Source organism: Vespula pensylvanica, chromosome 19 (assembly GCF_014466175.1).
Source record: "Vespula pensylvanica isolate Volc-1 chromosome 19, ASM1446617v1, whole genome shotgun sequence".
Taxonomy (NCBI): Eukaryota; Metazoa; Arthropoda; class Insecta; order Hymenoptera; family Vespidae; genus Vespula; species Vespula pensylvanica.
The window spans coordinates 3,699,893-3,724,182 of NC_057703.1; positions in this window are offsets into that span (position 1 = coordinate 3,699,893).

Genomic DNA, 24,290 nt, shown 5'->3' on the forward strand with positions numbered 1-24,290 from the left:
ATTTCGAGCTTTAGAACTTTGAACTAATTGAGTTTTTATTCTCTTAATGTGAATTCTGTAAAAAACTACATTTTCTTCTGACTTTTGGATGATATGTGATAATTTTCGATTCAATTGTATGTTTAATTTTTATTCTCTGCAAGCGACTATGAAGAGTTGCACTAGGATCTGTTGAAATTTTAAGATCTTCATCTGTGTTGATAATGTCGTACGCATTTCCAAGAATTTTTTTCTTTAATAACTTTACAAGTACTACTGTGACTTCCGCCAGAATTATTTTTTAACTTTCTTACGGACTTATTACTTATTACGGACTAATTAACTACTTTGTAGAATGCAGAATACCGAATTATTACTTGGCTACTGGCTTTACAAATTTCATAATACAGATTTATTACTTAAGAATATAGATTACAGACTTAATAATTAATCATAGACTTACTAGCTAATTACTGATCTGTTGCAGAGGAAAATAAACACTCACTAAATTTTCAGTTTTTCTCTGACTGATTCCTTTTGGTTTGCCCCTTCACATACATCTAGCTACGAAACTTGCCGAGAATAAAATTATTATATTATATTTTAAAAAATATATATATATTTTTCATCGTATCGTATTATTATTAGATAGTCTTTGTATTCTATACATCCGCTTTCTTGTTTTTTTTTTGTGTTAATGCAATATAAAAGAGGATTTTGAAGATTCCGATATTTCTTCAGATACAGTAATCCTTACTAGGTGTAATGTTTCTAGTAATAAAGATACTGATTTCGTTGGTGCAATAACTTTTAGTAGGATATTTGGTACTTTTTTTGCAATTACTTTGGTTCCATTAGCGAGTTACTTATTATTGTTCTATGAATTTTAACTTTGTGATCTGTACACTAAATGCAGTAATAAGTGCGATACAGGATCCCTGACTACTCCTATTAAATATAATTACCATCTGTAGACACTGTGCAAAGCGTATCCATGAATAATTGTATCTATAATCAATTTAATTCCCCAAATTGTGACAAAAAATCTCGAAAGTGCAGTATTGATGTTTCTAAAGGTGAAAAATTGATTCAATATTTTATTCTGTCTGTTGGTAGTGATTTTTTCCAGCATAACTTCGTTTAATAGATTTGAAATTGAAACCCTTTGTTAAACCGATGATTGTTTGTTTTTCGTGCTTGTGTGTTTAGTATGACAAGTTTCTCGGCAGTGGACATTATGTGATTTCTTAATAAATTTAAATCTATATTGGTCCGGAACTCGTATATTTTCATGTTGGCTTTATCATTGGTTTCACAATAGTATAATTTTATAACGATTCTATGAACGTTGGTGTTTGTTTCTACCAAGAGTTTTCCAAATGGAATATTAATAGTAGCTTGTTTTAATAGAATATGAGTTTGATGTGTTCAAAAAAATAATTGATTTCCTCTAAAAGCAGGTAACTAATTGTAACATTCTATTCTTTTTACTGTAATGCACTTAGATGTAACGAGACTTTAATGCACTTAACTAAGTAACTGACCTCTTCTGTTTTGATGACCATATATCCGAGTCCCTTCATAATATGGTATGCAAAGATATCTGGTGCTTGAGTTGCAATGAAAAAAGTATTTACAAGCGTTTTGTGTACCGAATAGCGTTGGTGTATCAACATATTGCGTTATGATTGTTTTATTTCTTTATTATGATTGTTTTATATGCTTTTCTAAATACATGAATTTAGAATTTATGTAATTGAAAATATCTAACTTAACAACGCTGATTTTTTCTTGCGAATCTCTTTCCTTGCTTGACTTCAAAGATAATTAATTTAGTATGTTCTACTGAAAATGAAGTGTATTCAACTGACTATTCCATTTTTATGGCAAAATTAAAATACGGCAAATACTATATTTTGTATTGTCAATGAAGAAATGGATTTTCTCAAATCGTTTATTATATCTTCAGCCTTGTTGGCTATTTCTTTGCGTAGCACGCTGCATTTCAAAAGATCGCAAAAATACTTTGGTAGAGAATCCAAAAAATATTTTGTACATCCAGCTGTATTGTTTCGCTCCAAAATCGCATATATCTTCAGATTGTAAATGCATTTTTCCTACTTTTATACCCACTGTAACTCAATAATTTTGAAGCGATGCTTTGAAAAATTCAGTCCTTATTACGTCACCCCAACGACCGCAAGAAACAATATACGAAGTTTTCTGATATTTTTTGATATTATTTTTTGATTTATTTCTGATATTATTTCTTGTTATTTTTGTATTATTAATCAGATTTAACGTGTGATTTTTGATTGCAATTAAGATAGACTATTTTTATATTCCTTTTATTTCTGGTTCGAACAGTTGCTTTATCGCATATTTCAATTATTTCCTACCAAATATAATAATCTCCCAATTTTCACTCTTCAGGTCTTCGGAGTAAGAATATGTAGTCTCCCGGTTTAAATTGCTGCAAATTCAGTCATTATTACTTCGTTCCAAATACCGTAAGGATGCATATACGAAGTTCTATAGATATTTGTAACCACCTCTTATCTCTCCAGCAAATGTTATCTATCTAGATACCCTTATGGCTTTTCTTCAGTCCGCAGATTATTGCTTCAGCTATCTTATATCTCTATGTTGATGCATTTCATAGCACAATTGCTTATGAATCTTCTTCAGATACGCGTATTTCTCCTTAATGAGACGTGTCCAAGAACACTCTTAGATCTTTCAAATGTAGGATCTATTTTGAATACCCATTGGATGATCTTTTAATACTATTTAACCATTTGTCTATAACTGTAAGAATAGAATATTTATTTTTGTCGCGTTAATGGTCAAAAAAGGTAGGTCTCCTTCTTCCACGCATTGTTTCCTAAATATGTTATCTCCTCTTTTAAAAATTCACATTTATCAGATTGATTTGGTAAATTAATATTTCCTTATATTCCTTATTTTGTTGTCGAATTTCCTTATATGCTGAAATAAATTTAAAGTGTATTCATGTATAAAGTAGTTCTTTCTAACACTGATAAAAAATATGTCCATTACGCATTTGTGGTGGAGAGGTCATTTTACAATCCAAACGGCATTGTTTCGAATTCCTAAGGTGATTGAATACAAATTTGTGACTGTTCCTTTAATCTGTTTTAATTTGTTAGTGAATGTCAGATCGAAAATTGAAAGTATTATGTTTCTCCGTATTTATGCAATGTACATATATTTCATGATGAATAATCGTCGCTTATTATTTTTTCATTTAGCATATGATAATCAAATGCCATTCTCCTCCTCTTGTGAATCGCTTTTCTTGAGAAATGTCTAAACGGGTGAATTAAGCGGTGGTTGGGAGTGTTTTACTATTCCCGTATCGAATAATTCTTTTTCCTGCGTATTGAGTTTGATTCTGTGAATTCGGGGGTGTTTATGTATTTTGCTTAAAATATATAGTCAGATTATCTCTAGTTGATATTTGATGTTGTTATGTTGTTATGACATAAGAATGTAACTGAAATGATATAAAAATGTAAATTTATCTTGATTTGCAGCAACAAGACTGTGTATTCCAGTTCTTTTTTGCACATTTAAATGTTCTTGTATCTATTTGCTAAGGCACACTTTGTTTGAAATGCGTATACGGAAAAGAATAATTTCTTATTAAATTGATTTTAAAAAGCGATCAGAAGTTCACTACTTTTCGTGCTTCTATTTTCTCGAAATTTCAAGCATTGTCGACAGTTTATAAATATTATATGACATAAGCAATTACTTCAAGTTATTTTATTGATGATTTTAATGGATTCTCGATTATTAATATCATTAAAATAGTTTGATATGATACGATCTTGCACGTATTTTCCACTTGATTCTGACTAAAAATTAATAGTGATGAAGATTGTTATGAAGATTACAAATAGAAAGTTGGTTAATCAAACGTTTTTATAATTAATGTCAGAAGAAAATCTTTAGATAGTTGAATAAATTTCTGAAAATAATTTTTGTAAGTAAACAATGATCAAAATTTCGTCAGATTATAGCATTAATGTGTCAGCTTGACTTATTCTAGTTAAGATTATACTTAGATTATTATTTAAGATAAGTTTTAGACTTACTAAGTCTAAGATGGGTAATATTAAAAAGATAAAATTGATAAGAAAGAAATTAGTGCTGAATTCGCTGCATCAGTCGTATCTTTGAGAAAAATATGTATTGGAATATATTATACAAGTTATAGAATAAAAGGAATCTATAAATCAAACGTAATTAATATTATTATTATTAAAACCTACGGCAAATAGTATGCTTGTTAATTAAATATAAGAAAAATACTAGAATCTTGTTTTAATAATAAATTTGACGAACAAAAAGATTTACCTATTCATAAATAGGTTTTATGAAAATCTTTTGAAAGCGCGATTATCTGCTTATATAAACAGATATAGAAAGAACATAATAAACGGAAACTGTAATCTTTCGAAAAACTTGATATTCATAATAAGAAGGTAGTTTATTTGTGACAGTTAAAATACATTTTCGGGGATATAATCGATACAAGAGATTTTTTTCAAAAAATTCTTATGTCAGTGGCTCCTGAGGGCCTAACTACAAGAGCGCGTTTGACCGTTTCTCGCAGTTGACTAGTTATATCGTCTATTCTCACGTAGAATCTGATCCCCGTCTCTTCTTAATAGTTATAGTGAAATACCTAATGGTCGCGGTGAATAAGGGCGGTGGCACAATACTCGGGACTGTCGAAGATTCTCGCCAAAATACCAGTCTCGCAAATTAATGAGAGAACGCAATTACTTTGAAGGATCCCGTATAGTTCGTGAGGTAGACAATATATTTTTCATGTAAGAGATTATTATTACTCGACATATGATTGAAGACTCGACACATGCTTGACTAAAAATACCTAAGCTCGGATAAAAGTGGTAATGTGTTATTTATCTAAACGTTTTCTTAGCAACAACAATTTCTCAAATATAGATATTCTAGATAATGATATATGGTCCTTAAGAAGAAGTACTGAGAATTACAGAGGGTATGAATGTGTACTTCAACAATGATGTCACGTTTACAGAAACTCATACCTACGTTTTAAAGACATCTACAGTATAATTATAATGGATTTGTTTTCATTACAAAATAATCAAAAACTAGATCGATTGAAGTTTGAGATTCATGAGAATGCGTAGTATCATTGAATGATTAATAATTTATTTCTGCATTGGAAACAATGCCAAAATAAATAATGAAGATTTTTTTGTTAACTTAATTATCTTATAAGGAATGTAGATAATCATTGTTTTGAAGGATTTTCATTTTGATATAATTCAAGAGGATAAAATAAATTGGAAGTCTCATCTTCAATCATAATTTCTGAATGAACGACTACTTTGCCTTTTAATGTTCCTCTATTCCGGTAGAAGGGTTAAATTAGATGGAATAATAACGAATGCTTTTATATTTATTTGTGAGTGTATTGACACAAAAAGGTGACAGCACAAGATTCGGAAACCGTTGAAGGCCCTCATCAAAATACTACTTGCCACGTTATCGCAAATTAATAGAAGAACACGATTTCTTTAAAAATTCTTGTGGAGCTCTTGAGGTAGATGCGTGACAAAAAATACATCGCGAATTGAGATTACAAAAATATATTTAAAGTAAAGAGATCCAGATCCAGATTGTGAGATACGTGTTTTGTGTAGTTAATTGTGTTAGCTATTTCTGAAATGATGTGTATAGTAAGACACAGAGGTTCTCATGGTTTGAGTTCGAAAGGTGTATATTAATTGATTTTTTGATGTCTCTCGAACTATCCGCGACGACAATAATGGGATTAGAAAAGGGAAACTGAAAGAGAGGAATTGAAGTAAAAAAGAATATGGAAACAAGGAAAAATGCCTATTAGTTGGGGACGCGTCAGAATAGTTCGTTCGAAATTTTTAAACAATCCCATGTGTGACCCGTCGTTATGATGATCGTATCTACTGGCAAGTATCAAATGGATATTTCAAGAGTAGACGCTAGACAACGCTTGACTCATCTCGCCTAGAAACCTATTTTTACTGTTCTTTTTTTTTTTTTTTTTTTTTGTTGCCCGATTCAACACATTATTCAAAACTACCTGCTTGATTACAAATGCTTAAGCTCGGACAAAGATAGCAATGTGTTTTTTTTATTATTATGCGATTTTTTAACAAGTATCCAACGAGTTCCCAAGGACAGATATTCTCAATGACGATATATTTCCCTTAGGAGAAAGTACTGTGAATTGTTGAGGGTGCATACGTGTACGTCAACATACTGCTCTCCTTGAACGCTCGCATTCAAAACTAAAGAGAAGAAAATTATTAGTTTGAAATTCATTAAGATGTAACGTTTGAAATTAAATAATCAATTAATTATATTTGCGCTATGTGCGTTGGTCGGAGCATAATAATGTACGTGTACGAATATGTACGTGTTTTCTATAATTGACTTATAAGTTAGGATATGTTGAACTTAAAAGATAATTAAATGGACACTTTAGTCGAGTTAATCAAATAGGAAATTATATTTAAAAAAAAAAGCTAGCGTATGGCTACATTTAGCCGTCATCAGTTGACAAGGAGAAAAGACCCTTGATGTTCGTACTATAACAGTTTGGACCGTTACTACGCGAATGATGTCGTCCTAGCCTGGATGAGTATCAATGATGCACAATCCTGCGATCAACACATAGGTAGTGCTGTCTTCCTAAATGAGCATAAGCGTGCCGATCTTAATGTCATCTGGTTCCTCGATGACATTTCCTCCGTCAGCTCGTGTAAATATTCCTTGTATCAGCGCTTTGAAAAATTTTGGAACCATTAGGTTAGTGCGACGACATATTATACAGTGATAAATAACGGCCTTTAGGCTTCTTCGACCGTCAATTGGCCAATATCACTCCCCAAAACTAATATAGCTTGAATGCTAGAATGATAACAGCTAAGGTGTGCGTGGTAAAGAATATATGATGACTGCAAGGTAGAATGATAAAATGTCTTTGACCATAGGATAAGTTAAAAAGCGATAACCTATCACCGATTTGAATCAAACCACTTGGATTATCAAACGGTTATAGATGTGATTTTCGTCGGGCCTTCACCAATGTGGGACTTGTATGTTGCAAAATTCAGCGACTCCGTTAGTTACGAACGTTTTAAGAAGACGAAGTGAGGTATCGATTCAAGCTAAACAGATAGTCAAGTCAGGTCAAAAAATTGTTTTAATAATATGCATGGATGGTAGAGTCTTCCGCACTGCGTTGTGTGATCTCCCGAGTAAGAACGCGGCGCTCGACTCAAGTCTTGGCATGGTGGAGACCTTAACCGGCACCCATTTCGCACAATGAAACGAAGTCTGCACCTTTCCATCCGTCCATGAAGATCAATGATAGATATACGCTTTTTCGCTTGCGTCGCATAATCCGTGGAACTGCGGAGTTGTATAATCGGCCACAATTGTTCTCCGTAGAATACGTAATCCATTTAATTAGGATAATTGATCTCGATACGAGATCCATGACGTATGACTTTAGATGGAAACTGAGTCGTCTCATCCGATACCACTCAGCCAAAGTCGTTGCATTATTATTTTAGTCCTAATGATGACCGGGCCAAGCAGACCAAGCGCATCGACAATTTTGCAATGCGAGAAAGGATGATACATTTGGTCATGTGTTTTATCCATTTTTACAAAATATATTATGTGATCCCGATGTGGATACTTCCGGTCATTCGGTTGGAAGATTACCTGTCCATATATTTTCCCAATGTCGCGATTAAAACATACGTATGCATTTAAAAATGAATTATTGGAATAATTTGTACATGGCGCATTTCATCCGCAACTAATCAACCTAGTTTGGTTTGTAGTATCACAATTGAATTTTTGAGAAGGGGAATTTTTTCCAAGCAAGATAACTTATGAATTAACCGATGATGGAATCGATAGGAGTCAGCAAGAAACCATCGGTGTGGCTTCCTTATGAAGCAATGTATGCTATCAGCGTTTACATTGTTTGCAGGATCCAAACTTACATTTGCAGGATCGTAACTTACGTCATGAGTAGCACAAAGACAATTCTGGCAATTCTGGCAATTCGTCAGAGAACCCTTGACGATCTCGCGAAGCTTGTTTGCGATTGTTGTTCTTTCGATTGTTGCTTCGATCAGTTTTGAACACCGGGATATATAATGATTTGACTCACAAATAGCGCGAAATATGTTTACCGTAGAGAAGATGGCTTGCTGATGCTGTTTTCTTTTTCGCGGTTTTGATAATTTGATTGAGGATTTCGAAGCTCTGAATCGTCTCCTCGTTGATAATGCATTGAATTATTATTCGTAGCCGTGTCGCGACGTTGCGATCAAAATGCATTTATAAGAATAGATTTGTTCTTTCGTGGAGTAACCTGAAAAATTGATCCCGGCTAGGAAATTTTCTCAATCTAGGATCTTCATGCTACTTTGTGTGAGTGCCTTTGTCGAGATATGAAGCTATGATACAAATAAAAATCGCAACTCACAAGAATTGACCTAATACGAATTGACCTAATTCTAATCGAGTGACCTAGAATCTGTACTGTTTAAGAACTAAAATAACTCGGTGTACAGTGCTTCTTGGATTTTTTACAAGTCGCGTATTTCTTTTAAATGTTGATTTACTGTTATGCTTGACTGATTGCAACAATTTTCCAGCATTTATCAAACAATAGCATGATTGGACGCGTAAATAGATAGATATATGACAGTTGACCCAGGTTCACCTTATCAGCAAAATTTTAAGCATATGAATCGCTTACAGTCCTCTAAAGAACGATTGCCGTGAATGGAAAATTTAAACTGGTTCATGAAACCGGATTCTTCAAGTCCAACCGCTGAAGATGGACAGTGCGAGTCACGGTAGATACGTCGTTTAATCCTCGTTTTGATTGGAAGATTATCTAGTTCATTATTGATTGAAGACGAGCCGCAGGTTGTGGTTCTGCTTCTTTTATTAAGCTTCCCGGGATTGCCCGTGTTTATGTAATTTTCATCAATTTCCAACTTTGTGTCTAAGTAAGTCTCCACATTTAGAAGGGAGCTTAATAATATATCTTGAATGTCATTAAAATTAGCAAAGGCTTTTTTCATGCACTCAATTTTTTATTTTAAATATCGTATGTCTTAATCTTCTCGACAAGTTTCAATCACATTTCCAAAACGCGTTGATTGACCTTTGATGGTCTGCCACTTAAATTTCAAGTCACTTAAGATTTGCGTGGCAGAGGCTTCTATTGTTGTAGGAGATAAGAAAGGATACGAAACTCAAAAATAAACGACCTTATTAAAAGATGTAGTGTTACCAGATCGGTGAATCCGATGGCTGTGGACCTCGTCACTGCTACTTTTAATGGCTCGTTAATTCTCTGTTATTTCACTGTATAAGATCCACTCCCTTGTTCTTCGGCTGCTTCGTTCCCTTTCGTGATGATTTTGCTTCTTTCTTGGGGTACTTACACGATCACTGTCTCCAACTGGAAGGACTATAAATTATGTTGCGCCGTAAGGACGCAACTATGAGAACGCGTTTTTCGCTCCGCGCCAATGATAATGATCAATTCGCACGTAGGATCTGTCCCCCGTTTTTTCCTAATTGTCAGAATTATAGATTCGCTGACTAGGAAGAATAAAGGCGGTAACACAAGATTCGGAAACTGTTGAAAGCCCTCGTTAAAATATTGTTTGTCACGTTCCCGCAAATTAATGGGAGAACATAAATTTCTCCAAAAGTTTTTATGGAGCTCATGAGGAAAATGCGTGATAAAAAATACTTTGTGAATTGAAATTACAATATATTTGAAATAAAGAGATGTAGATGTTTCGTTTTGTGTAGTTAATTGTGTTGGCTACCTCTGGAGGAGGGATGGCCTAGTAATATGTAGCAAGACTCGGAGATCTTAATGGGTTGAATCCGAAAGGTGTATATTGATCGACTGTTTGACATTTCTCGAACTTTCCGCGAAAACAATAATGAGATTACGAAAGGGAAACGAAAAGAGTGAAGTTGAAGTAAAAAAGAGTATGGAAACAGAAGGAAAATTCGGTTTAGGATTATTCGTTCGAAGTACTTAAACAATCTCATATGTGTTCTTTTGTTTTGATGATTATGTCGACTGGTGGGTGTCAAATGGATATTTCAAGGATAGGCGCCAGACAAGCCTTGGCTCGCCTCGCTTAGAAATCTGCTTTCATTGTTCACTTATTGTTCGATTCGACATATTATTCAAAACTATGTCCTTAACTAAAATGTCTAAATTCGAACAAAGGTTTATTTTATGTATGTGTTTTCTTAGCGAATATCCAATGAATTCTCAAATGCAGATATTCTAGATAATGATATTATGGCCTTTAGAAAAATATACTATGAATTGTTGAAAGTTTGCAGCCGTCGACACATTCCAAGTAAACGATTTCCATATATTATCTTTGAGGGTTCTGCCCTAGCGTTCGATGATCGACACTTTCATAATGTTGCATTTGAAATAATGATTGATCTCTTTCTTATGCTTATTCAAATTTGAAGATCTTTGTTATAAAATGTTTTCCATCCTGTCGATGATTTCGCGAAAATTCTTAACTACTTTTTAATCCTACTTGATCTTCAAAGATTCTAGGTTTGAAAACGTGAATAAAAGATATTTGGAAAACATATCGATAATCCTTAAAATTTTAAGTTCGCTTGAAATTTGGTGTTTGTACTCGAGTACGTTCTCATACCCACTATATTGACTTGTTAAATATGATCATATCCCTTGGTGATTACATATCTTCCCAAAGAATTTTCTTCTAGTTGCACTTCTTGCACCAATTGCTTCTTCTCCTCGCTCATTTTTTCACTTGTCAAAACCAAAATTTTTATTTATTTCGCTTATTATAATTTAACATTCTAACATTCTCAACTATTTCAAATCGATCTTTACTTATTGTTTTCCGTGGGAATATTCGAACATCCTGGGTCCAAGACAGATGCATGGAAGAGAATTTCACCGATCCCATTCAATCCAAATAGACACTTTATTTCAGTTTTATTGGTTCTCATTTATATTAACGTTTAAAAGCCATTCTTGATTGTAAAACATAAGGATTTATTTGTTCACTGATGTGTTTAAAAATCTCACCAGTGAAAGAAGAACGATATAAGGGCGACAAAATATTGGCTATATCTACTAAAAAAGTATTACCGCGAAGGAAGCAAAATTTAGAGAATGTGCTACTGCTACCGCTATATGGACCACAATGAATATAAAGAGAAAATTGAACGTTGCGAAACGAGAAGATTAAAAGAGGTAACTCTTCTCGAAGTATAAGATTCTCTTGTGGATAATGCGACAAGTATTGCCTCTACGGTTAATAAAGTTAGAACTGAAAAGCAATAATTGAAAGAAATGAAAAGATATCAATTTTTTGAAGGGCACGGATTATATTCGTCTTCGTATAAACGTAACGTTGGTTGAGGAATGAATAGAGGGAGAAAAAACAAATTGAAATGTACAAAAAAAGAGGAGATAAATGAACGAAAATTATTAAGAAATAACGAGATGACGAGTAATATTCAATTAAAACGAGCATGCTGAAATATACTATATTTTAGAGACATTTTCATGAGAAATAATTTACCTGGATTTATGAAAATTAACGAATGCACTATTATGAACTTGGATAACAAAAAGAGTCTTGGAATTCATTGGATGGTGCAGATTAAAAATGATTAGTAATCGGAGTTGGTTGTTTCAAGTTTCTTAAACGCAATATCTAAATATCGTAAAACATCACGTTAAGTGGCAAATCTTCGGGATTGGCGTATGAATTTTTTCCATCATTAACTCTCAACAATTCAACGTCAATACAACAAAGGACAATCACAAACAATACAACATCAAGATCTAATCGTATTACTATGTCAAAATTTCCAATATATCGAAAGTTATCTAAGCGACGACGAGATAAAGTCAACTTCGTCCAGTATTGTGGAAGGTAGAGTTTATTTGGATAATAATGGTATTATTTGTATGTTTAACGAGATACGACGCAAAACGAAAGGTATTCAAGTCGATAATAGCAAAAATATTGGTATTAATTGGACGTTAAAAAATTATCTGTCACTCGACAATGATAAAAGTAAACAATTGAAAAAATTGCATAGAATTCTGATAAGGTGAATTTAATTACCATGTTCAACTATTACATATCAATGAACATGCTGATGAGATCTTCCGAAGATTATAAACGTGTTTATTCGATACGCGACACGAGCCTGTATTAATAAGAGCTAAAAATAATAAAAATGCACTTTTTACCATATCAAATAAAATCAAAGATCTGAAAATCCAATTGATTAAAATACAATAGAGACTATTATACATTATGCTTCATATATTATGCTCAAAGAGTATAATACACGAAATTACAATATTTGCAAATTCTTTAACAAAATAAGCCGATCGCTACTTCTTGGAAATGCAAGATCATACTTGGACTGTTAAAGCTACAACGTAATTGGAAAAACCTCGTTATATCGTGTTGGCACTTCAAACTGGCAGAAGAAACAATTTATTAAAAATTATACAAAATTCGTTCATTGTTACATATAGTTATATTTAAACACAGAGTTTTATCCCTACGATAAGCTTAATTTAAATTTCTATACGAATTAAATATTACATACGAGATATACGTTAGATTAAAAAATTTCTATTATGAATCTTTGGAATATTCTTTGCCTTTGCTGTTATTGCAAATCAAAAATTTTAATAATACGAATCCTAATCGATTGCTCGCATTAAAACAAGTTAAAAGTAATATGATAGATGTAAAAATTGAACTCATATATGCTAAAAATATAGTTCCTAACACTACCGCTTATTGCTTCATCGATGGTATTATCGAATATAATCCGTTGACTAATTCCACTATTGTTAGAACAGGCTCATTTTCCAATCGAAGAAGCGTAGTTTCTTCATTTTCAGTTCAACATTTACCTGAATTCATTGATTAGAACGTGAGGATGGTTTCGATAAAGATTAATAATTATAGTTTGCACAGCGTATTAGTACAGGAAATTGGTTATGCCTTGGATTTGTCGTATTCGTTTAATGATAATGCTGTTTTGCGACCATTTTATGAGATCAATATGGTTACTCTTAGTAATAAAGATATAAACGATATAATGGGTATGAAACGTTTGTATAATTAAAAATTACATTGATGAAGCAACGACAACAATAACTTCAATACTGATTTCATTATTCACGAAACCGATGAAGAAAGCTGACTATATCAATATTAAAAAGTTTAAATACGATGATTTATGTACGATCAGTTTCATAAGTATTCTTTATTTTAATTTTGAAATTACGCGCCACAATCAATAAACACATTTATGAGGTTTATTCATACCCACTTTAAACAAAATAAGATAATTAATAACGTAAATATATTAATTTTATTTATGATACTACGGTTGGGAGAGGTAACTTTGTTTTGCTTACATAGCCGTTTCACTTTGAAAATGATCCTCATAGCTTACAATCGGTCAAATGTGTCTTAGCGATCTATTGTAGTTCGAGACTTTGTTAAGATAATAGTAATAATTTAAACTGAATCGAAAAAAGTTGAAAACTACTTCAGAAGAGCGTAAGATAATTCTCAGATTACATCAAGAAGGTGAAAATTATGTTGAGATAAAAAAAATAATGGATAGAAGTAAATCTACTGTCCAATACATTATTAAATGAATAAAAACGAACGATAGTGGAAGATCAATGATTGGAAAAAGCAAGGTGGTGTGCGGGATACAAAAAATTCATGAATTAGTGTATCTAAATTAGCTATAATTTGTGATAATATATTTAATAAAAAGGTTTCCGTTGAAACTTGCTGGAGAATATAGAGAAGAGAAAATTTTCACTTCAGTTGAACGCAAGAAAGAAAGCCTTCATCAGTAAAATTAACAGAAAGGAAATATTGATATTTGCAAAGGAGTATAGAAATCAAAATAATGTTTTAGAAAAAAGTTATTTTCTCCGACGAGCCGAAATTTAATAATTTTGAATGTGATGGGACTGGAAGGAGGATTTGAAAGCAAACAAAGAATTGGAATGAAAAAATTTAATTGTTGAAATTAAATTGTGAAACACGGCGGAGGCTTAGTAATGATTTGAGTCTACATGGCAGTTACCGAAATAGGTAATCTTCATCGATGGGATCATGGATGAAATGAAATATAAAAGCATCTTAAAAAAAAACTGCAAGCGAGTGTAATTAAACTGGATCTGCAAGACGATTATTATTTTCAGCAGAACAATGACACAAGACATATTGCTCGGGTTGTTCATGAGTGGATACTTTACCACGTTCCTCGCGTTTTAATTACACTTCCTCAGAATCCAAAAAATTTTCCTTATAGAAAATTTGTGGTCGGAAATAGATAGGAAACTGCGAGAACATAATATTTTTAATAAAAAAATACTGAAAGAAAAAAATTGGGAAATATGGAATAGTATAGAATCGAATAACACTCTAGTATTAGTTCAAAGTATGCAAAATCGATTAAGTGAAATAATAAAGCATAAAGGTGGTTCGACAAAATACTAAAAAATAATTATTTCGTAACAAAGTTATTATAATAAGTAATTTTCTATCAAGACATATGCCAGTATATGAATACTTTTGTGTGTTATTGTCAATTATACTGTTTGAAATTAATATATTTTTGTTATCAATTATATAATTTCATTGAAACTTGATATAAATAAATTTCATAAATGTGTCTATTTACAAGAGATTTATAGTAAAATCGCCTACGCATCGCTTGATTTTAATGAATTTTTTAAATTAAGACTAAGGATACGAATACTTATGAGACTGAGTGGTAAATGATTTGAAATTTTTCGTTTGGGAGAAATGTTTTTATGTGTTTTATAATACTTGGGTGTAATCGTTCGATTTTAAAGTTAAAAATAGAAAGCGCGAATAATTAAAAGAAATAAGAAAATGGTTACGATTTTTATAGAAAAATTTTACTCAAATAGTAAAATTTACTGCATGATATGCTAAACGGCATATTATAAAAGGAAAAGTAAAAACAGCATTTTCTCTGATACATGAAATATTTAACAGACATTGCTTTATTTTCCGACAATACGATTTATGTTTTCGACATGTTTTCGAATATATATTGCATTTAACAAATTGATAGCCAAACAAGTATTGACAAACAAGCATGAATTTGTGTATGATGGAGTGCGAGTGGTAGTTTCGAAGAATAATGGAAAACTTATATTTTCCACAAAGGGTTATATATAATAGAATTAGATGAATAGAATTTGCATATAAATTTGAAAGATTATAAACATACTTAACGGTTAAATTAATTAAGTTTCATATACAAAAATTGTCATATTTAAATATATAAATGGTAAAATATATATATATCACAAAATGTTGAAGCACATGTGCACTCGTTCGGATATTCGTGATGTTATCTACTAAGGATCATGTAGCATTATTAAGAATATTTGTATTTCTTGTGATATCGTTAGATAATCTTATGACGTTATTAGGAAAAATAAACGACACGGATGAAGAGAGTGTCCGGATTTTAATAAAAAAAAAAAATTTGGATAACAAACTAAGGATATCAAACTGAGGATAACATGCAAAGTTGATGAACTGTTTACAACAGAGTCCTCAGACAGCGATAACAAAGAGGAGAATATTATAAATAAGCGTCGAGAGCAAAACAAGAGATAATTATTGAGTTTTGAAAGTGAGAGTGATGCAGAGGGCCAACATATCGAAACTACTTTTGATGGAATAGTTTGGAAAGAAGATTCTATACCTGGAAGAACACCAGTTCATAATATTTTGAGGGAAGTGTTCGATCAGACTTTTATGATATGCTAAACGGCATATTATAAAAGGAAAAGTAAAAACTGCATTTTCTCTGATTATTGGTCACCGTATAATGGAACATATAAGATCGTGCACAGAAACAGAGATATTTAGAGTGTTGCGGACTAAATGGAAACTAAATACAACAAAATTATTTATTACTCTATTATATGCTCACGACACATATCAGGCAAAAAATTTAAATATCTTATATTTATGAAATAAGGTATGAGGTCTCGCATTTTTTGCAAAAATCATGAGCAGAAATGTATTTAGTGAAATTATGAGGTTTATACGATTTGAAGAAGAGCAAAAGAAGCCAGTATTTACGAACTAATGAATTTGTTATGGTATCTGAAATATGGGATCGATTTATTAAAAAATTTATTGAGAATAATCAAAATTGTTATAAACCAGGTGCATACATTATCGTTGATAAGCAGTTATTTCCATCTAAGAGGTGTAGATCAACACAATATATACCAAACAAGCCAGATAAGTTTGGAATAAAATTCTAGCATCTAACGTTAACAGTAAGTATGTAATAAATGGAAATTTGAGAATGGAAAAGAGAAGAGAATATTCAGTTCCACTTGGAGAGTTCGTTATTCTGAAATTGGTGGAACCATTCATAGGATGTGAAAGAAATGTAACAACACATAATTTTTTTACGAGTTTTTTATTGGACACAAAACTACTTGCAGAAAGAATTACTATTGTTAGAACCATCCGTGGAAATAAACGGGAATTGTTTAAATTTGACAAACAACGGAATGACAATATGAAAGACTTTTCAAGTAATCTATGCAAATTAAACTATTTTTGTCTTAGAGTGTATAAAAGCAAACCAAATAAAAAAGTGCTTCTACTAAGTTTCATGCATAACTAATAAAGATATAGAAAAAAGTGAAAAGTGTATACAGGAAATAATAATCGGAAATGATTAGATTTTATAATAGTACAAAATTTGATGTAGACATGACGGAAACAATGGAAGGAAGAAGAGTGTTAAGACAGCTATACAAACTGGCATTGAAATATTTGAAAGAAAAGGTTAAATATTTCTCAGATGTTTAAATGAACTCAGATGCGGATTGAACACTAAACAGAAAGAAATATCAACAGTATTGCAAAAATAAGTTTTCTTTACGATGGAAAATTATCGAAACTATATCTAAAAATCGGTACAGGTATGATAATAAATTTTCGATATATCGATCCATCGCAATTTTTACTCGAAGTTAAAAAAAGTAGTAATAAAAGAAGTAATGAGTTATATCGAAGTACATAGATGCGTAAAAGTAAACGCGATATCTAATGCAGAATTTCTTATAGCATTTTTCGTATAGCGTCATATTTTCTTATGGCGTTTTTCTAATGATATTTCTGAATCCAATAAACTCTATAAATTTTTCATAGGATTAAAGTCTCCACTTGTGTTGGCTGTTCAAGAACTTCTATCTCACAGTCTTATAAAAATGTTTCGGTTTTCTTTGCAATATGTTTAGAATTATTGTCCTGTTGTAGCATCCATCCCTCAACAAGATCCATTTTTGACTCTTTCAGGTTTTCATTTAAAATGTCAACGTATTTATCTGCTGTCATTAGTCCATGTATAGGTGCCAAATTTTCAATGCCAAGAAAAACACCCCCATACTATTATAGATCTTTCTCCACGTTTGACAGTAATTAACACATATTGCTTTTTTAGAGCTTCATTCGATTTTCTTCACACTCGTGTTTTCTTTTTTTTATTTAATAACTCAAATTTACTCTCGTCACACAATACAATTTTTTTCCAAAATAATAACTTATTAACATACTTTTTCGTAAATGCAAAATAAATGTTTCTTTTTTTTAAGCATTTTATTAATGTATGGTTTGCGTCTAGCTAAACAACTCTTTAAATTCATATCTTTTAATCTTCGTCTGACAATTCTTGAAGAAATATTTAATTTTAATGTTTCAACAATATTTCGTGATGTTATCGATGAATTACGTTGAATTTCTCTCACAATTCGTCTATCAGTATATACATTTGTGGAATGTTTCCGACCTCTAAATTTTCGACGGTATTATGTTCTAAATACTTTTTAAAGTAAATTTTACGCACTGCATTTTTAGAAATTTTATATTTTTCGGACATTTTGCGATAATAGTCCTTTTTTACACTCCGTGACAACTAGGTTTTACAGATGAATACAAAAGTCTTCTCTTTTCTTAAATATAGTAAATTCACGTTCTTAATCTGACTTATTTGAAAGTTTAATGTCCACTGAAGACTCCATAATATCGCACATTGCAAAAGCTCGATGTTTGGTTATATTTTTTCCGCCCTAATATAGAATTTCCTATCTGTCCTGTTAATTCTATCCATAATCTCAAAACCACCCATCCAAACAAATACATGTAAATATTAACAAAAATATTCTTTTTATAATTTTACGTGCTAAAGATATATTTTCAATATCTATAAGCATGTTCAATGCTAAACATTTCTAATTTATTTCTAACATAGTAAATAAAATTAAAGATAGATATGATAATTGTATTCAGTTTGAGGATTTGCGAGTAAATGACATAAATGATGCAACTATTGTTTAAATCTTTTTCGATATTTCTCACGATCCTGGAGATCTTTCACAAAAAAGAAAATTTTTAATTTTTTAAGATTAATTTTATCTCTTAAATCCAAATGATGATACGAAAAAAATATGGTTATATTATGAATAACTTTGCTTGTACTTAAAGTTTCTATATTTTTTGAATTTCCCGTTTGCCTACACTTTCTTGCCAGGTTCAAAAATCTTTTCCTATATGCCTGGTTTAAAATCGGCATATAGGATTTTTTCGTAAATTCGATAAAATATTTTTTTTTCGTGAAATAGTCGGAATGGAAGAAAAACCTTAAAAAAAAATTGTAAATAAGAATTATATCGTTTCATTATGTTTACTAAATTAGATAGAAACATTTTTTGAAAAAAGCATGATATTAGAGTAACTCTTTCGCCAGACCACCATTCTTTCAAAAAATATTTTTTATTGTAGATATTGAAATACCTCTGAATACCGCATTTTCATAATTGTCAATAATACGTTATTAAAATTAAATGTATTAAATGTTATCAAAAAAGAATTTTTTTTAACTAAATAAACCAAATATTATCATATTTCAAATCCACTTTACGAATTTTTTTAATAAATTGATTTCAGAACACAATAGCTGAATAATTCACATTTATTTTAAGATCATTTTATGAAAATTATTGAGGTTAAATTCAATTATAACTGAACTGCAAGTGTTTATGCAAATGCATATTTTTTACGAAATAGATGTAATCGATGTGGTTGAAATAGAAATTTCTTTATAATTAGGAGGTTCTAAAAATATATTTTTTATTTTTCATTTTTTGCACATTGCATATGCTCTATATATTTATGTTTAAAAGCGTATACAATATTTCGACAGAAAAGTACATACATTGTTATTTAAAGCAACATCAAGGCATATTAACTGCTCGTATTAAGTCTATATAAAATTCATTTCCTTTTTATAACTCGATGATCGATATTCTAAATTTTCTACTCTGCACGAATTAGCTATTTTTTCAGTATATATTTTGCGTATAAAAGTATTAGCGTGTTGCTTTGCGATTGCAATTTTCTTTCACATTTTATACCCTTATTACAAAAAAAAATCCCTTTCTTCATTGCCTTTATCAGTCATAAAATTGAATTTGTCTTCAAACCAACTTTCCGTTAAACCACATTTTCGAAACTTCGGCATTTGTTAAAGTATTTTAAAGAAAACATTTTAATATACTTGTTGAGAAATCTCAATATTTTTGAGGAGATTGAAGATGAAATACTATGAAAGAATTATTTAAACGATTACTATAGCACAAGTATTGAATATATCAAAGAAGATATAACGGATCATTATATATAAAGATAAAATAATCATGCCCCGCTTATTATATATTATTATAATAAGAAGAAACGATTCATGCAACCATATATCAATTTGTGAATTCGATCCTACGAATTTTATCATTAAATGATGTTGAGAAAAAAGTTCTATTACTTGTAATAGATGCGATACTATATATGATTAAATCGGAAGATAACTTAAATTATTTTATAAAAATACATATGATCTACACAGAATTGCTCAGAAAAAGCAACATCATTTTCTAATAGTAATTAAATTAATATCATCTGTAAAGAAAATTTTTATATATTATTTCTTTTGCCGGAATATTGTTGTCAATGAATAATTTCTTAGCAATAATCTTATTAATCTTTTTTGTCACACCTGATGTAACATTGTTATGCAATATCTTGAAAACTAAATCTGCAACTGATAGTATTTTTTAAATTAATCCACTAATATACACAAGGATGAGTTCCCAGAAACCAAATCCAAAATTTGTTTTGTGACTGTATATAGTATAATCAGTCAGGAATAAATTAGATGTAGTAATAAAGTAAGGTGTATCCCACACTCCCTTGTATTTACAATTCGAAACAAGGTTTAACATTGTTCTGTTTTATGTGTGTTGAATCTACCTTATCTCTATTATTAATATATTATAGGCTTATCTATTTAGAAAAGCTAAGATTTAATAGACTATTTGTTAATATACTTGAATAGATATATGAGTAGGGAGTACGTCAAAGTAACATCAAGGTTGCGTCAAGATTTGTTGTTGGAAACTATATGAGATATGAGAGCATTTCAGCGTCTGACTGTTGATCACTGTTACACATTCTACATTTTGATATAGGGTAGTATATAAAGAATATCAAGTGTATCTAATAAAAAGGTCGATCTAATATTTCTCGTATATGAATATCACGACTATCATAAAAAGGTACATTGTAGTAACTTCATAAGATTTTTGAAATAATAGCACCTGATAACAAGTTAATGGGCCGAATTTTTTTTCTTAAATATATAAAAATTTATATTTATATTTATCTATGAAAATTGAAACAGGACGTCCTCTTTTTGTATTGACTCCTTTCTACTTCTGATATAAACAAGATGCAATGTTAGTTTTATTTTTATTATTGTTAATTCCAATAAAAAATATTGACGCTTGGGGCTTATAGAATGCAACGAACAATCTCTCTTATACAACAGCCTAGCATTCACCATTGTTAAATCTAATAAATCTAAAGATGAAACATTATACAATGGTACCATTTCCTTGATCAAATTTTTATTCGATACAACGCTATAAATGAATCGATCAAGTCTACTTCACCCATGTGTAGGTTGTATATTTTTACTATATTTGTTTACTATATTAGTTACACAAAAATTTTTCTTATTATTTTTCTGTCCCATCTATTCATTAAATCTGTTGCCTCTGTTTCACAAAATATGCTCTTTACATGAACAGCCTTGTTGTCGTACCACTTAATCGAATTTATAGTGATTTTGTCAATACGTGTAGAGAGACTTCATAAATTCCTCTGCCCGTAATTTTCATTACTTTATCTGACGAAAACTCACAATTTTTTTAGTTTGTTTGACCGCACAGTTGCAATACTCTGAATTCCCAATTATTAATTTAGTAAAAGTAAAATTTTTGATAAACGTAACACTACGTCGTCACTATTTCCAACATCAGGTAATTGGTGATCGTGTATCACTTAGAGATATAAATTTCAAAATTGTAAATGAGTCCAGATGAATTGCGCAATAAAAAAGTTTTGTAACCGCATTTTTTAGGTTTTTTAAGTATATACTGTTTTAACCTGTGTCTTCCTTTAAATTGTATTATTTGCCCGTCAACACAAAAGTGTTCAGCCATCGGAATGCAATTGAAATTTTTAACCAAATTGTTGAAAATAGGTCTTACTTTTTGTAAACTATACATAACCTCTGAATAATTTGTGTTAGCCTGTAAATTCCTGCTAAAATCTATTTTGAATTTTATTTCTTTCCATCGCATACGATTTATAGTATTAACAATACAAATACTCTTGTCTCTGATTTCCGATACTAATTTCAGATCTTGGTAACACGTAAATGGACATGAAAAAACAGCATGTTCAATTCCGTTCACTGAAACACTTATGTGTTTGCTAGATCACACTGCAGTGCATATGTATTGGTATAGTTAAATATATTACCTATAATTTCACTGTCAAATAGTTTTCGGAAATAGATCACAAGAGAGTAAGATTCTGCGAAGTCTTCAGAGCAATCTCTTTTTTAAGGGCGATAACAACTATTATTTGTCTGGGATACTGATTGCCAAACAATTTTTTGTGATCCAAAATTTTCCTCATCTGGTGATGATTCAGTACTAAATTCATCGTCACTGTCAATATTTATGCTTCATCGGCTAAATACCATTGATTAATCTTCATCGGACTCAATCTAACAAAGAACCCGTCATTCTCAGATTCCACGGATATACATATCACGGATATTATTGGCTTGACAATTTTCATTAATTTCTTCAATTTTACGTTTTAGGTATCGACGGTTTTTTATTTTTAAACATATCGTGAGCCGCTTACCTAATATTAAGAAATTGATCCCGGGATTCATCCGTATTTTGAGTCACCAATATAATATGCGCTTCGTTCGGTATTTTAGCAACTTTTACGCATTCTTCGTTACGCGTTACGCATTCATCACCACGGTTTATTTTTATGCCTCGTACAAAAACCAAGCGTGACTTTCGCCGATTTTCGCATACATTTCCCCATTGTTTGTCAACCATGTTATCATTCGATTCATTTATTTTCTCCAAAGCCGTGAATCTGTTCGTAATTTCAACCGCGTATTTTATCCCGTGTTTTCCCTTGATAAGACTGTACATTTAGTTGTTTACTTTTAATCGATTGTCTGTTAGTTTTGTTAGCGTTCAGATATGAAAACAAATTATCGCCAACTAAAATAATAAAAACTTCCTTCGTATCTTAATATATATTCTTATACTGAAATTTATTTGAAATTTTCAAACAAGTATACTTAACTCTCTATGAGCCGAATTTTTTTCTTAAATATAAAAAAAATTACTACTGGTAAATACTACTGGATGATCTCTACTTCATAAGGCATATCGAATTATCGATATAATATAGATGAAAAAGTACATTTTAAATACTATATGGATTCATATTGATATTCTCTACAACTTTTGTTCAGGCTTATAACATCAATTTCAATTTAGAAAAATTGTTATGACATTACAAAAATTGTTATGATTCTGTGTCTTTAACAATAGCACCCTTTATGAAATAGATACAATAAATTTTTCCCTCCCAACTTAACAACTTTTATTTAGAATATGTGTAGGGCAGTCTATGCGTATGTACTTTGATTTATGCCTCCTATTGTTATATTCTATAGCATAATTTAAGTTGACAATGAAACCTTTATCAACGATTGACCTTAGGAACGTGAATTCGGTACTAAGCAACAGAACAAGATACAGTTTGATAAGATAAAATAGAAGAAAATTCATGAGTAAATAGATCATTGTACAATAAAAAATATTATACAAATTGTACAAGGTAAAGGATAAAGTATTAAAAATAAAGATTTCATGTTACTTATCTTTTGTATAGGCGGTATAATGATTCAAGAACAGATGAACCTAAAAGTACAAGTTATAAATAGAATACAGAACATTCAATTTATTGCAGATGTAATGATTTTCAAATGCAGTCTTATTAGTTTTTTATTGTTGTCATAAATGCATAAACTTATTAAATTACCAATTTTACAGAATATAAAATACAAACTTAAGAACTAATCACAGACTTATTGATTAATTAGTGATCTACTTTACAGAATGAGTACAACTTTTAACTGATATGAGTTTTCCTAATACGTATTGTTTTAACGTATCAGTTTTCCTAATTTTCCTTTCTTCAGACGTATATCATATTAAGTTCTTGTTAAGGATAAAAAATTTGCTTCCTATTAAATAAAAATAATAACAGTTAAGATTCTGATATATTTAAAATTTCATAAGAAGTCTATTGTATTACGAAGTGAAGTCGTTGATATAAGATTTGAAGAATTCTTTGAAATCGGAGATTTTATTTGCAGTTTACGGCCGTGATTATGTAGAAAAACAATGACAAACAACTTTATATGTCATCATTTAATTTAATAATAAAAATAAGAATAAAATACGAAAACTTGATATAAATTATAATACACTAAATAATTTTAGAAAGAGAACTTTAACGTCTTTATCGTATGAGGAAAGCACTGAGAGTGAAAAAAGAAGAAAAAAAAAACAAATAACAAACAATGCTAGACAAAGAAAATGTTTTGTTATAGCTAAGAAAAATAAAAGA